The following is an 11,811-nucleotide window of genomic DNA, read 5'->3' on the forward strand; positions in this document are numbered from 1 at the left end:
AGAGATAAATTTAGTTCAGGACCTTGGCATATGCTCCACTTCAGGAAGTGAAGGAAAATGGAAGAATTATTCCCTTCACCATCCCATTAAAGCATCCCTTTTTCTTTATAATCTCTTGCATATAAAACCTTTTACTACCAATGAGGGGAAATGGCTGTAGATGTACTTTATATACAGCCCTCCATGTTGTGACAGCTTTTTCTTTCAGCCAGTGGTCGAGGATAATCACGGAAGGATTACCCATCTGTTCTTGCCATGTGGCATTCTGTCTCAGTGAGGAGATACTGCAGTTCACAGCTTCCTGCAGTTCTTTTTTTTTCTGATGTTCTCTCATTAACTAAAAATTGTTTTATTATCCATCTGAGTTGCTAAGTTGGAAAGTCTGGAAGACTCATGAAGGTGACCTACTTTGGGTTATCTAAATTAGAACTAGCCACTGCCTGTTGCAAATATCATTTTGTTTAGATGCAGAAGGTTTCTTTGGCAGGGGCTTTCATTCTAGGTTTTGTTTTTTTTCTCTCCACTTGATGGAAAAAGACAAGTGGTACACAGAGGAGGGTAATCAAAGGAGAAGAGATGGAATAAAGACACTTTTTCACTAAGAGTGACTTTGTAGGTTGCACTTACATGATTAGCCAGTTTTCCAGAACACCCACCAGTTTTTAGACTACATTAACTATGATGACATACCTGTGCAAAGTATATGTAGAGATTTATCCCAGTAATCACCTGGAACATGTTCTAGGTGTGTAAACTTCTACTGAGATATCACTATCACTTGCTGCAGGAAGAATAACTAGAAAGGAAACAAGGTTTTAAAGAAGACCTCAATAGTCTTTCATTTTTCCTAACACTGGAAAATATAGTATTTTAAAGACAAAGTTTTATTCTTAACCTCCTCATATAAATTCATCTGTATGAAAGCTCGCTCTGAAAACATATCTGATTAAATAGTGTGACTATTCTTGATTTAATAAAAGCTTTTCTGTCAGGAAACATTGTTTGTGATGGTATGTCAAACCCAGCATTGGCAGATCATTTGCTACCACCAATGCACTCGTGTCCCTTGTGCACACTGGGCAGTCCCACAGAGCAGAACTATCAGGTGGGGCTGGGACTCTGCCAGTGTGTGACAGGGACATTTGCCTGAGTTCTGCATAAGGTCTCCAAACCCTGGGACAAAGCTTCCCAGGGCAGGGAGTGGGGGAAGTGCATTTGTGCCATTTTCCCTGGGAGAGGGGAACTGAACAGGTAGCCTGATTTTCTGCTGCAATTTCTAACAGTTGAGTTGGCAGAAGAGTGTTTCAGCTTCCCTGGGCTGAAACACCATGGGCTATGTGGGATATTAGTGAACAAAGACAATTACACAAATTTAAGCAAACAAACTTGATAACTATCATTAATCCTTCTGTATTTAGAAAGTCATTAGCAAAAGCAGGTGCAAAAACCTGTTTGGCTGTAATTTGGATGCTACAAGAAAAGGAAGTTTTCAGATAAGGTATTTGATGTACCTTAAAAAAATACAGGGGTTTTTGGTTTTTTTTTTGAAAAGTAAGGCATTAGTGCATGTGTCATACAATGTATTTTCTGAGCTGGAAGGGACCCACAAGGATCATCAAGTCCAACTCTTAAGGGAATGGCCCATACAGAGATCCAGCCCACAACCTTGGCACTATTAGCACCATGCTCCAACTAACTGAGCTAATCCCAGTGTTGGTCTGTATGGTTTGGCTTCATAATGATTTCTGCTTTGATGAACTTGAGGACTGGGAGGAAAAAGAGCTGGTAAACCTATCTGTCCACATCAGCAACCTCACACCAAACACACCATCTCCCTGCAATTAGCAGAGCTGTGCAGCTGACCATGCCTGAGCAGAGGCTACTGCACAGTGCTGGCTTGCACACACCTGTAATCAGTGGTTTGTGTGCTGGTGCAGCCTGCAGCTGCACAAATCGGTGTGCATGGACATGGCCCACTTACCCCACAGTACAGCACACTGTTGTCACCACTTTTAAGGAGAGGGCATGGTTTGGTGCCCACTGTTGCAGCTCCATCCGTTTATAAAATGTTGTGGCTATGACACACATCTGACAACTCGTTTGCCTGGAGAACATTCTGCTCCAAAAGGCCAGGAGATGTTTGCCACTGTTGTGGTGGTGAAGTGATGTGCAGGAGACACCTGCCTGTGTAGTTCACATGCTGCATTGCAGAATTGTTCAAATACCTAAATGCCTGTGTGCACAAACCCCAGGATATACATGTATAGGCCTTTTGAATAGACAAGGAGATGCCATGGATTAAAGTGTAGCTCACAGAATACAGATTATGGATTGGAATTTAAATTGCAATACTTTGCCCCAGGACTGATGCTAAAAGGTGTTACATTTCTTGTACATGCAGAGAAAATTAAGAAAAGAAAATAAATATTATTCAGTGAAAAGGAAAATAAGCAGACCCTAAGTGATTACACCATGCTCTTAAAACAATTCAAGTATTCTCTAAATTACAGTATAAGATAAATTCTTCAGGAAGTCCATATAACAAGCTATTTGTATGTATTGTGCAAGTCACCTTTAAGATCAAACAAAATGTTATGATGAATTTTAATCCAACTTCTGAATTGTAATAAATTTTGACAACACACGAATTAGCCACTTCAACACAACCTGCATTTTCAACAAAGTGACTCATGTGACATATGGCTCTTTTGCCCTGGCATGGCTTCTAGTATTGCAATTTGATGTAATAGTGGCACACACTTTTCTTGACTAGTGAAAGTAAAGTTTTGCATTAGATCTTTCTTTTGCTGAAAAGTATTACAATAAAATATTTTATATCTCTCATGATGTAAATAAGCACTTGAAATTCCTATAAATTCAAGCAATTAGGTGTCAACCCAAGAAAGCACTTAATGACATTTATGGTCCCATTGAATCTGGGGACATAGGCAAGGCCTTCAATCAAAACATGTACTTAGGAGCTTTGCTGAGTTCAGGCCTTACAAAAGAATGCTGGGCAGATCAGCTACTGTTCATACAATATAATTGTATGAACTGTAATAATAAGGTAATTTGCTTATTAGCCGAAAAAAAGGCTCTAGATTCCTTCTCAAAAAGTTATATACAGGCAGATCTCACATTGCTATTACCTTCTTAACCCTGATCCTCCAGATTTACACAACTGTTGATGAGACTATAGCTGATCCCATACAACACTGAAACTTCTCAAATGGCCACATTCTTGCCTGGAAACTGAACCAACAAATTTGGTAGCTCATTCTGCTAGATGAGCTCCACTGGATTCTTACCTCAGACTTAGATTTACCTGAGCACAGATGAAAAAAGCAAAGAGGATCTGTATAATTTATTTTTAAGCCCCATGTAGTGAAGAAAAAGGCATATTATGCATTTCATGCATTATTCTCTACTTTGTGCTATATATAATTGGCATAGCTTTTCAGTGAAAAAACTATCTGGCCAAATTCTGAGTCTCATGCTCTGCAAAAATCTGTCTTAAATTAATCTATATTAGGAGTAATATTCAAGTTGACTGCACTCATATGAAAAATGTATTTTAAAAGATCTAGAAGATACAATCTGCTATTTCTTGCCTGACTTTGTTCCCTGCTGTTGTTGGTCTCTCACGGGATTTCTTGCAGAGTGGTTAAGTGATCTGTGCTGAGGTTTCAAAAGCAAAGATAATAGGAGTTCTATTCATGGGTTAAACACTTAGCTGCTTTAATACAAGATGTGTAGGAGCAGCCCCTAATGACATTCAAATCTTGTTATTGCTGTGCTTCAGTATAGGATATACTTGGGTTTGTGGCTGCAAGAAGCAATTGCCAGAGATGACTAAATCCTGAACAGCAAATAAATCCCAGCACGTGGAAAAGATGCCTGAATTTGCTCTTACAGCAGGGCATCTTTGGACTTTACCGTGCTGGCTCCTGACTTACAGCAATGCAAGCGACCCAGAGCAGTCAGGGGCTGGTACCATACCTGCCCTGGGGTCTGGCTGCAGGGGCACCAGCGTGGGCAGCTTCACATTGGCCTAACATTTCTAACCCTTCTTTTGCAAAACACTGCTGCCTGTTCTTAGGGTCTTGGCCATTCCCCTAAAAGCAGTATTGTGACAAGCTCTGAGCATTCAGTATCTTTGAATCCCATGTCCAACTTACTTTTCTTACGTCCTCTAAGGCTTGCTAGCTAGTACTTGTCACCATTCCCTGGTGGAGATGATTCTACTGAAAACATTTACAGGAACAATCCTACAATTCCTCAAGCAAATTTGTCTGACATAGCTCAGACTATTCATTTATCAATTTTTAACTTACCCAGCTGGCTCTGTCCAAAGCCTATTAGGCAGCACTCTCACAAACTGCTCTCCTTCAGAGCAGTGAAGGCTATTTGAGAATGGTGATCTTGTCCTCTGACACAGCTGGACTGGAAAGGAAGTGGAAATGAGTGAAAAGAGCAACCCCTCCCCGGGTTTCTAAGTAATTGTGCAAAAGGGCTAAAAAAAACACTTAGTCTTACTATGGAGAAATGAAAATGAGCACTCTGAACATGGAGAAACACTTCTGGCTCTGCTGTTCTTTGTTTCACATTGCCGTTCCTCCTCTGGACTAACCTGCAAAATATTACTGTTGACCAAGCACAGGTGTCACAGGAACAATTAAAAATCTTGTGGAGGAGAAAGTCCTGTATCCTTTACCACCCTATGCTAAAAGTCAATGAGCAAACCATCCAAGTCCTTAACCCAGCATGGGCTAACATTGGAAATGGTAAATTCTGTGACACAACCTATCTGTGCTGTGTCACAAGGGGAAAAGAAAGATAAATGAAAATATGTATTATATATCTCGGGACAGTATTAGTAGATATGCTCATGGCCTTTAAATATACATAAGACTGTTGCAAAGAGAAAAGCAATTAATTGGTCTGAGTTCAATTATAACAAGAAAATGTTTAGAAACATTAATAAAACTTTCTAGGCACTGTTAGGATCTTTTAGCAAAGTTCTGATGTCTCCAAAAACAGTTTAGATGAATAAGCTGTTGGAATGGCTTCAGTGCTTCTGATTTTCCCCGAGGTCAAAATGAGTTTTCAGGATCCCTTCCATCTCAAGATGCTGCAATACTACAGAACTTGCTAGCAGGTGAAGCAAAGGGGCAGGAGCCTGCCAGCTCCACATGGAAACACGGATGAATTTGATGTTTCCTATCTGCAAATCAGGATGCTAGAAAAATAAAGGTAGTATTAGTATGTTGTATTATTTCATTGAAAGACTCTAGAGAAACAATTGCAATAAGAAGATCCAATCATGGCTTACGAAATGTTTGCAAAGAGCAGAAACAGGAGGCCTGAATCCAGTGTTTGTGGAAGGCTGGCAGCTCCCTCCAGGCTGCATTTCCCACCCCAGCGGGCAGAGGCAGTGCCCTGTGAGCTCCAGCAGAGCCCTGTGTGGGCAGTTCCTCTGAGCACCTCATTCAGAGGTGATCCTGTTTTTAATTGACTGAGCTCACCCCTCTGGCTGGCAGCAGTTATTCTGCATGCAGATCCCTGGCTGTCTCTTGCACATTGCATGCACTGCAACTGCGTGGCCAAGATTGCTCCTCTCCTTCAGAATTCGTGGTGAGCACAGCCATGACGGCAAACAGCTAAATACGGCTTCTGGCCGCCAAATTTCACTTTCATTGCTGTCAGAACATCACTTATCATGGCTGGGCTATAATTTTCAGGCTTGTAAAACCTCAATTGTCATGTTTGGATTTTCTTTAACACTTATTATAAATGCATGAATTTGATTTGTGTAGAATGGAATGTCTCTCAGTGGCTCAGGGATTTGGCAAAAACCTTCATACATTTCATCAAAATTCTGTTTGGCCTAGAGAGGCGCTATAATTCTAGATAACAAATGTGCTTTTTTATACAGAAATAATTTGTAATAGAATGTTCCAAAATAATTCTGTATTAAAGATGAAGTGAAACAAAAGCAACATGATCTTTTCCTCTCCACTATGGGAATTAATTCAGATTGAGAAAATGGAATTGAGAGAGTCTGATTTGACACATTTTGCAAAATACATGGTGGGTGAGTGCAGGGGAAGGAAGCGATTCCATCACCTTGAGCAGGAGGCCAAGAAGTGGGCACATACAGTTCCTTGCAGTAATCCTTGGAGCTGTCTAGGAGCCTTAGGTAGTGTTAGGGAGCAGCAACATTTGTGTAAATCATAATTAGTAACAAAGCAAATTACAGTAAAAGCTCTTTGGTAAACAGAAAGAGGAAGCCTGCTGAAATTTGCTTCCTTTTAGTAGGGCAATTTGGATTATTTATAGGCATCTGAACATTTGAAAAAATCTAGGAAGAATCTTAAAATGCCACATTTCTAAAACAAAAGATAAAGTTTTACCCTTTTTGGGTCATATAACTTGGATCTATATTTAATCTTGGTTGAAGGCTTCGACTAAGCAAATACATATGTATGAAGTCCTATTTTTACACTTAATTTTGGTGTTTTGGTAAATGCAAATGATGGAAGAAGTTGACATGAATAAATTGGCACCAGCTTAGAAGTCACCTCATTGCAAAGCAAGAGACATTTGGGACTGTTCCTCACCTTGCTACAGGGGAAGCTTCTGGTGTTAAGTCAGCCAGTCACATGTTATCTATCGGGAATGTTTTCAACTCTAGGCTGAGGAACTACGAGCTCTTGAAGGAGCCAAGAAACAAATGCAATACTTGAGCACGTTTACTGTAAAATGAAGGGCTATTTTATCTCAATCAAATAAACCAACAAGTGAACTGCAAATCTGATACTGAAATAAATCCAATTTACTGTTGTGTAATTGCTTATTTGATTCTCAACTATGACATGAAGTTAGAAAACAAATTGATATTCTGTCACTTCTGTTTCAGTAAACTTAACTCAAACAAGTTGCCCTTTAGGTGCATCTTGGATGGAACGGTACTTTATCTTCATCCCAAGGAAATCAGTGTATTAAATTTGTTTGAAAAATTATTATCCAAACCATGACTCCTTTTCAGACAGTGTTTGAACTGCATACTAAAAAGGCCAAATTTCCCCTGAGAGCCAGCACAAGCACAGAGAAGATAAGTACTGTAGTATATCCTCCCTCTGCAAGAAAATGTACCAGCAGCAAAGACACAACATAACCACGGACAAACTCAGTAGGCACAGAAACTGCAGAAATCTTGTGGGCATGGGCATCTTCCTCTTTCCTCATGGTCAAAATACAATCCTGCTGTGACTCAGCATTTAAAGAATAAGCTGTATAGACCCTATACTGTCTCAGCCATGATCAGAATACTGAATCCAGCACCACATCCACAGTGGTGAAGTGAATAAACTGAACGGCATCAAAACCAAAGGAGTGATGAAAGGGCAGGGGATAGGAGCAACACCCTTTCTGCTGAGAAGTTCTAGGGGCTGAAAATGTTTGTTAAAATTAAAGAGAATCAAGATTCCCACCAAAAAAATCCAAGGCTAGGTTGTTTAGCACAGCAGAGGTCAGGAAAACAGGCTGGCTGACTCTGCAGCTGGGCACCGCGTGGAAAGGCTGGGATCGAAACCGCCGATGGAACACCCCTCCCTGGACTCACAGGGAATAATCTGCATCATCTCTAGTTTAAAGGTCAAATCAAGGCAGGTTTAGGGAAAAAAATTCCCTTTAAATGGTCCATGGCATAACTAATGTCTGTGCCAGCTGAGAGAAGATTACAAAAATGGTCCCTGTGATTTTTAAATATTTTTTCAATTTGTAAATGTAAATACCTGTCCTGATTTACATGTAATGCAGTGTATTAAATTTTTAAGTTTCTTCTGGGCTCAGTACAGCTTTTTCATCCCCACTATAATTATGTTGATGATGTAGTGAAATAACATTGATTTTAAAACTCCCATTTTCTGCCTTATTAAAAAAGAAAACCAAACAGATGTAAAGCCTAAAATATTATTTTTACCCCAAAAGCAGAATATTGTTGGCCTGCCCTACAGCACCTGGATTAGGAACAAAGTTGAAGTCACAAACCTGAGTATCAGGAACTCCCTTGAAATGGGAGTGAAGAGGGAATACACAACTCACAAACAACAAAATATCTGAAGGAAGAAATGCAATAAAAATTGGGTAAAATTATCCCTTGAGTAATGCTGGATGAAATCCAAACTAAAATCACTGAACAGTGAAGCTATTCCAATTTATGCCACAGGAACATCAAAATACTTCCTTCTCCTCTATAAACATCCTTTAATTCTTTCTGGAAAATGGAAGAGTACCACATGTGACAAGTGTTCCTAAGCAGCATGCTGAGCACCAAATGTGAACTATAATTCATAATTCATGCTCAATTAATCATAATGTATAAGGAATGGCTCTGTTAATGCTTCTGCTAACTACCTAACCTATTTTGAGATATGCAGGCAGAATTTCAGCTCTTGTGACTTGCTGTTGTGAGTGATAGACTATGGATACCCCAGCAGCTGTCAAAGTCACCAGCCTTCCCTCAATGAAGAGAAAAGCAATTCTCAGTATTGCAGGGAAGCTAAGAGAAGCAATGAAAAGCAGAAATGAAAGTATGTGAGGGTGGAGAACGCTATCTCTTCTCATGTAAATCCCACTGAAAAGCAGCCTGTGTAATCCAGGCCTTGCATCAAACTAAGACCTGGAACAACCTCAATTTAGCAAATGAGCAATTTCCAAGTGATACAACTGAAAGAGGAGAGGTCCAGTGTCTCCAGACATTGTTCTGGAGTTATTTTTACATGGCAGCCAGGAGCAAATCCTGATTTAGGGGAAGAAGCTTTACCTTCACACGCTACTATTTTTGTTAATCAGAAGGAGGAGTTAAAAATGGACTGGCTCTTTGCTCTGCTCCATTCCCATTCTGACAGAGGAAACTGATTGGAGTCATTAAAGCCACACTCACAGCTGATGGAGCTGGAATCAACCTCACTGCCCCAGGATCTGTTTGTGGATATTAGAAAGCTGGACTTCATGGTCCACCATTTCTGAGCTGCATAAGCTGGCAAGAAGACTGGTAACTTGATGAATCCTTGAAATCCTCTGGCCTAATTTGTGTTGTGCAGCCCACAGGTACGTGGTGATATTCTAGAATGCCCACAGCAAATTCAGGTAAGTGCTTATGTTAGAAAACACATATGAAACTATCATGATGAAAGAGGAGAATTCCATAAGGAACTCTGATGTGTTCTACCAATGAAATTTGGCTGTTTCACCCTGCCACATAAAGCTTAGGGACCATATGGAACATACTTTTCAAGCTTCTTGCAGTATCATTCCAAGTGTCTCCTGCAGCCCTCAGTATTACAGGGCTTTCCAGCCAGGAGAAGCTCAGATAATTGTATTCCAACCTGTCATCGCTAGACTTTGGGGTGTTTTCTTGTTCCTCCCTCTCCATTTTTAACAGCTATTTTCCATCTCAAACCAGTAAAACCTGCCATGGAAAGCTGAGCTCAGCATTAGAGCACCGCTCTTGGAAAATTTCTCGGAAAACTATTAGAACACGTAGCATTCTTCTCTCTTGAATGTCAATTCCCGGCTGTTACCAACATCAGGAGAGCACGGCCGGACAGAACCCCGCGCACGGAGCGCAGGGCGGGGCCGTGCTCATGGAGGGGCAGCGCTCCCGCCCGCGCCCAACCGAGACCTGCAAGGCTGGGCAAAGGGGTGGCGAGGGCGGCACCCGGGTCACAACACCCCGGAGGGGCGGCCGGTGCCCACCTGAGCCCTCCTGTGCTCGCCTAAACTCACCTGAGCTATCCTGTGCTCGTCTAAACTCACCTGAGCTATCCTGTGCTCGCCTAAACTCACCTGAGCCCTCCTGTGCTCGCCTAAACTCACCTGAGCTATCCTGTGCTCGCCCAAACTCACCTGAGCTCATTCTGAGCCCTCCTGTGCTCGCTAAACTCACCTGAGGTCTCCCCGAGCTCACCTGAGCGCCCGCGGCAGCGCCCGCACCTCCGCCCCCTGGCCGCCAGGTGGCGCCGCAGCACCGGCTCAGGGGGGGGCGCGGAGCCCGCGCGGGACCGGGATCGGGACCGGGACCGGGATCGGGATCCGGGATAGGGACCGAGAACCGGGGAGCCGCTCAGGGCCAGCAGGTGGCCCAGCCGTCAGGGAGCGCACCCTGCGCCTGTCTGCAGCTTTTATTGGGAATAGCTTCTCGTGCTGCTGTGATTGCGGAGGTGCCGAGCGCTGCCCCGGGAGATGGGATCTGTGCCGCGGTGGGCAGAGCCGCACCCGCCAGGGTCAGACACCGCCTCATCCACTGCCACCGTGAAATTGTTCCTCTGCGACAATGAAAGTACTCGCAACAGCCTGATCCTCAGACAACACCCACGCATGAATAAGTGTACTCAAATTCACAGTCCCACAGAATCCAATTAAACAACGCAAGAGCATAAAGTTACTCATGTATTCATGGATACGGATAGCTGCATCCAACATTTGCTTTGGTCTGGTGCCAGCTACAGTAACCATCCCTTATCTGCATTTCATTTCTCAGCTCTACAATTAAAAGTTACATTCAAGCATCCTCCTCCCAGTGGGCCCGCAAGGATGAAACTTTTATAGGTCTTGAAATACATTATATATCCACTACTTGTGTTTGTTGTCCAGGAAATCTCCAGTGGACTCTATAGGGAAAGCACAAAACAATGTACTATGTATTCAGGGTTTTGTGCCAATCTCAGTGATTGTTACAATGCTCAGAATAAAAGGAACATAGCTATTTGATAATTAATTACACTCTAATTGCATTCACCTGGGAAAAATAGATAACACTAAGGGGCAAACAGGGGTCAATAATATTAGTATAGGTGATCACCAATCTTGCATATACAAGTACCAATCAGTTAAGCAGAGTCAGTGATAATTTGCATGAAGGATTCTCAATGTAGAGATAAATTAAACACATGGAAAGTAAGAGAAATAAAGCTACAGCTTAATCTAAACTAGTGATCCATTTTTCTTTTTTATGGCTGCAGCAGCATGTTGACCCCTGGGAGGAATGGGAGCACCGATGCCACCTCCAGAGCTGAACTGTGCCCAATCCACCTCTGCAAAGAGCCTCCCTGCACGTTTTGGAGTGCAGCAGTGCTATATTAATGTGTGCAAGAGAGATGGAAAACCAGGGCTGCTCACTCCTGTGTAATGACAAGCAGATGGTGCAGTGTAACTTGGCCCAGACGTGGCTGGAGCTGGCTCTCTGCTCGGGGAATGCAGTTGGGCCATCCACAAGCAGAAGGAACTTCTGGTGAGACTTTCTTACTCAAGCGTGAGGCCCTGGTCTTTCATCTCACAGAGGGGAAAAATGGATGGAAACAAGGCTTGACTGCTGCTGATTCATAGGGTATTGCACCAAGCCGCAAAGAGAGGTGAACTTTGGGCTGCTATTTTGAGGCCTCTTACTAATCTTCAGTGTAGCAGAGCTTTTCCCCAGCCCTCAGCTCAGCAGCAATGACACAACTGACTTTCATGGCTTTGGTAGCACAGAGCTCACCCAGGACTCCTTGGCTTGTGCCTACAGAATCTGGGAGTCACACATGAACCCCACCCAAGCAGCGTAAAAATCACTGCTGCTGATCCTGGCATTCAAACACATTGATGAGCAGTCAGGAAACAACAGCTTAACACAACCAATGAGAGCATGAAATTTGCCATCCCTGAACTAACAGCTTCCAGCTCAAAGACCTGTGGCTGTATTCAGTTGGTATCAGTCCAAATGGGTGAGCATTCCTTAGGGAAGAGTCAGAAGTACTTGTACAGCAC

This window comes from Fringilla coelebs, assembly GCF_963513975.1.
Source record: "Fringilla coelebs genome assembly, chromosome: 16".
Classification (NCBI taxonomy): domain Eukaryota; kingdom Metazoa; phylum Chordata; class Aves; order Passeriformes; family Fringillidae; genus Fringilla; species Fringilla coelebs.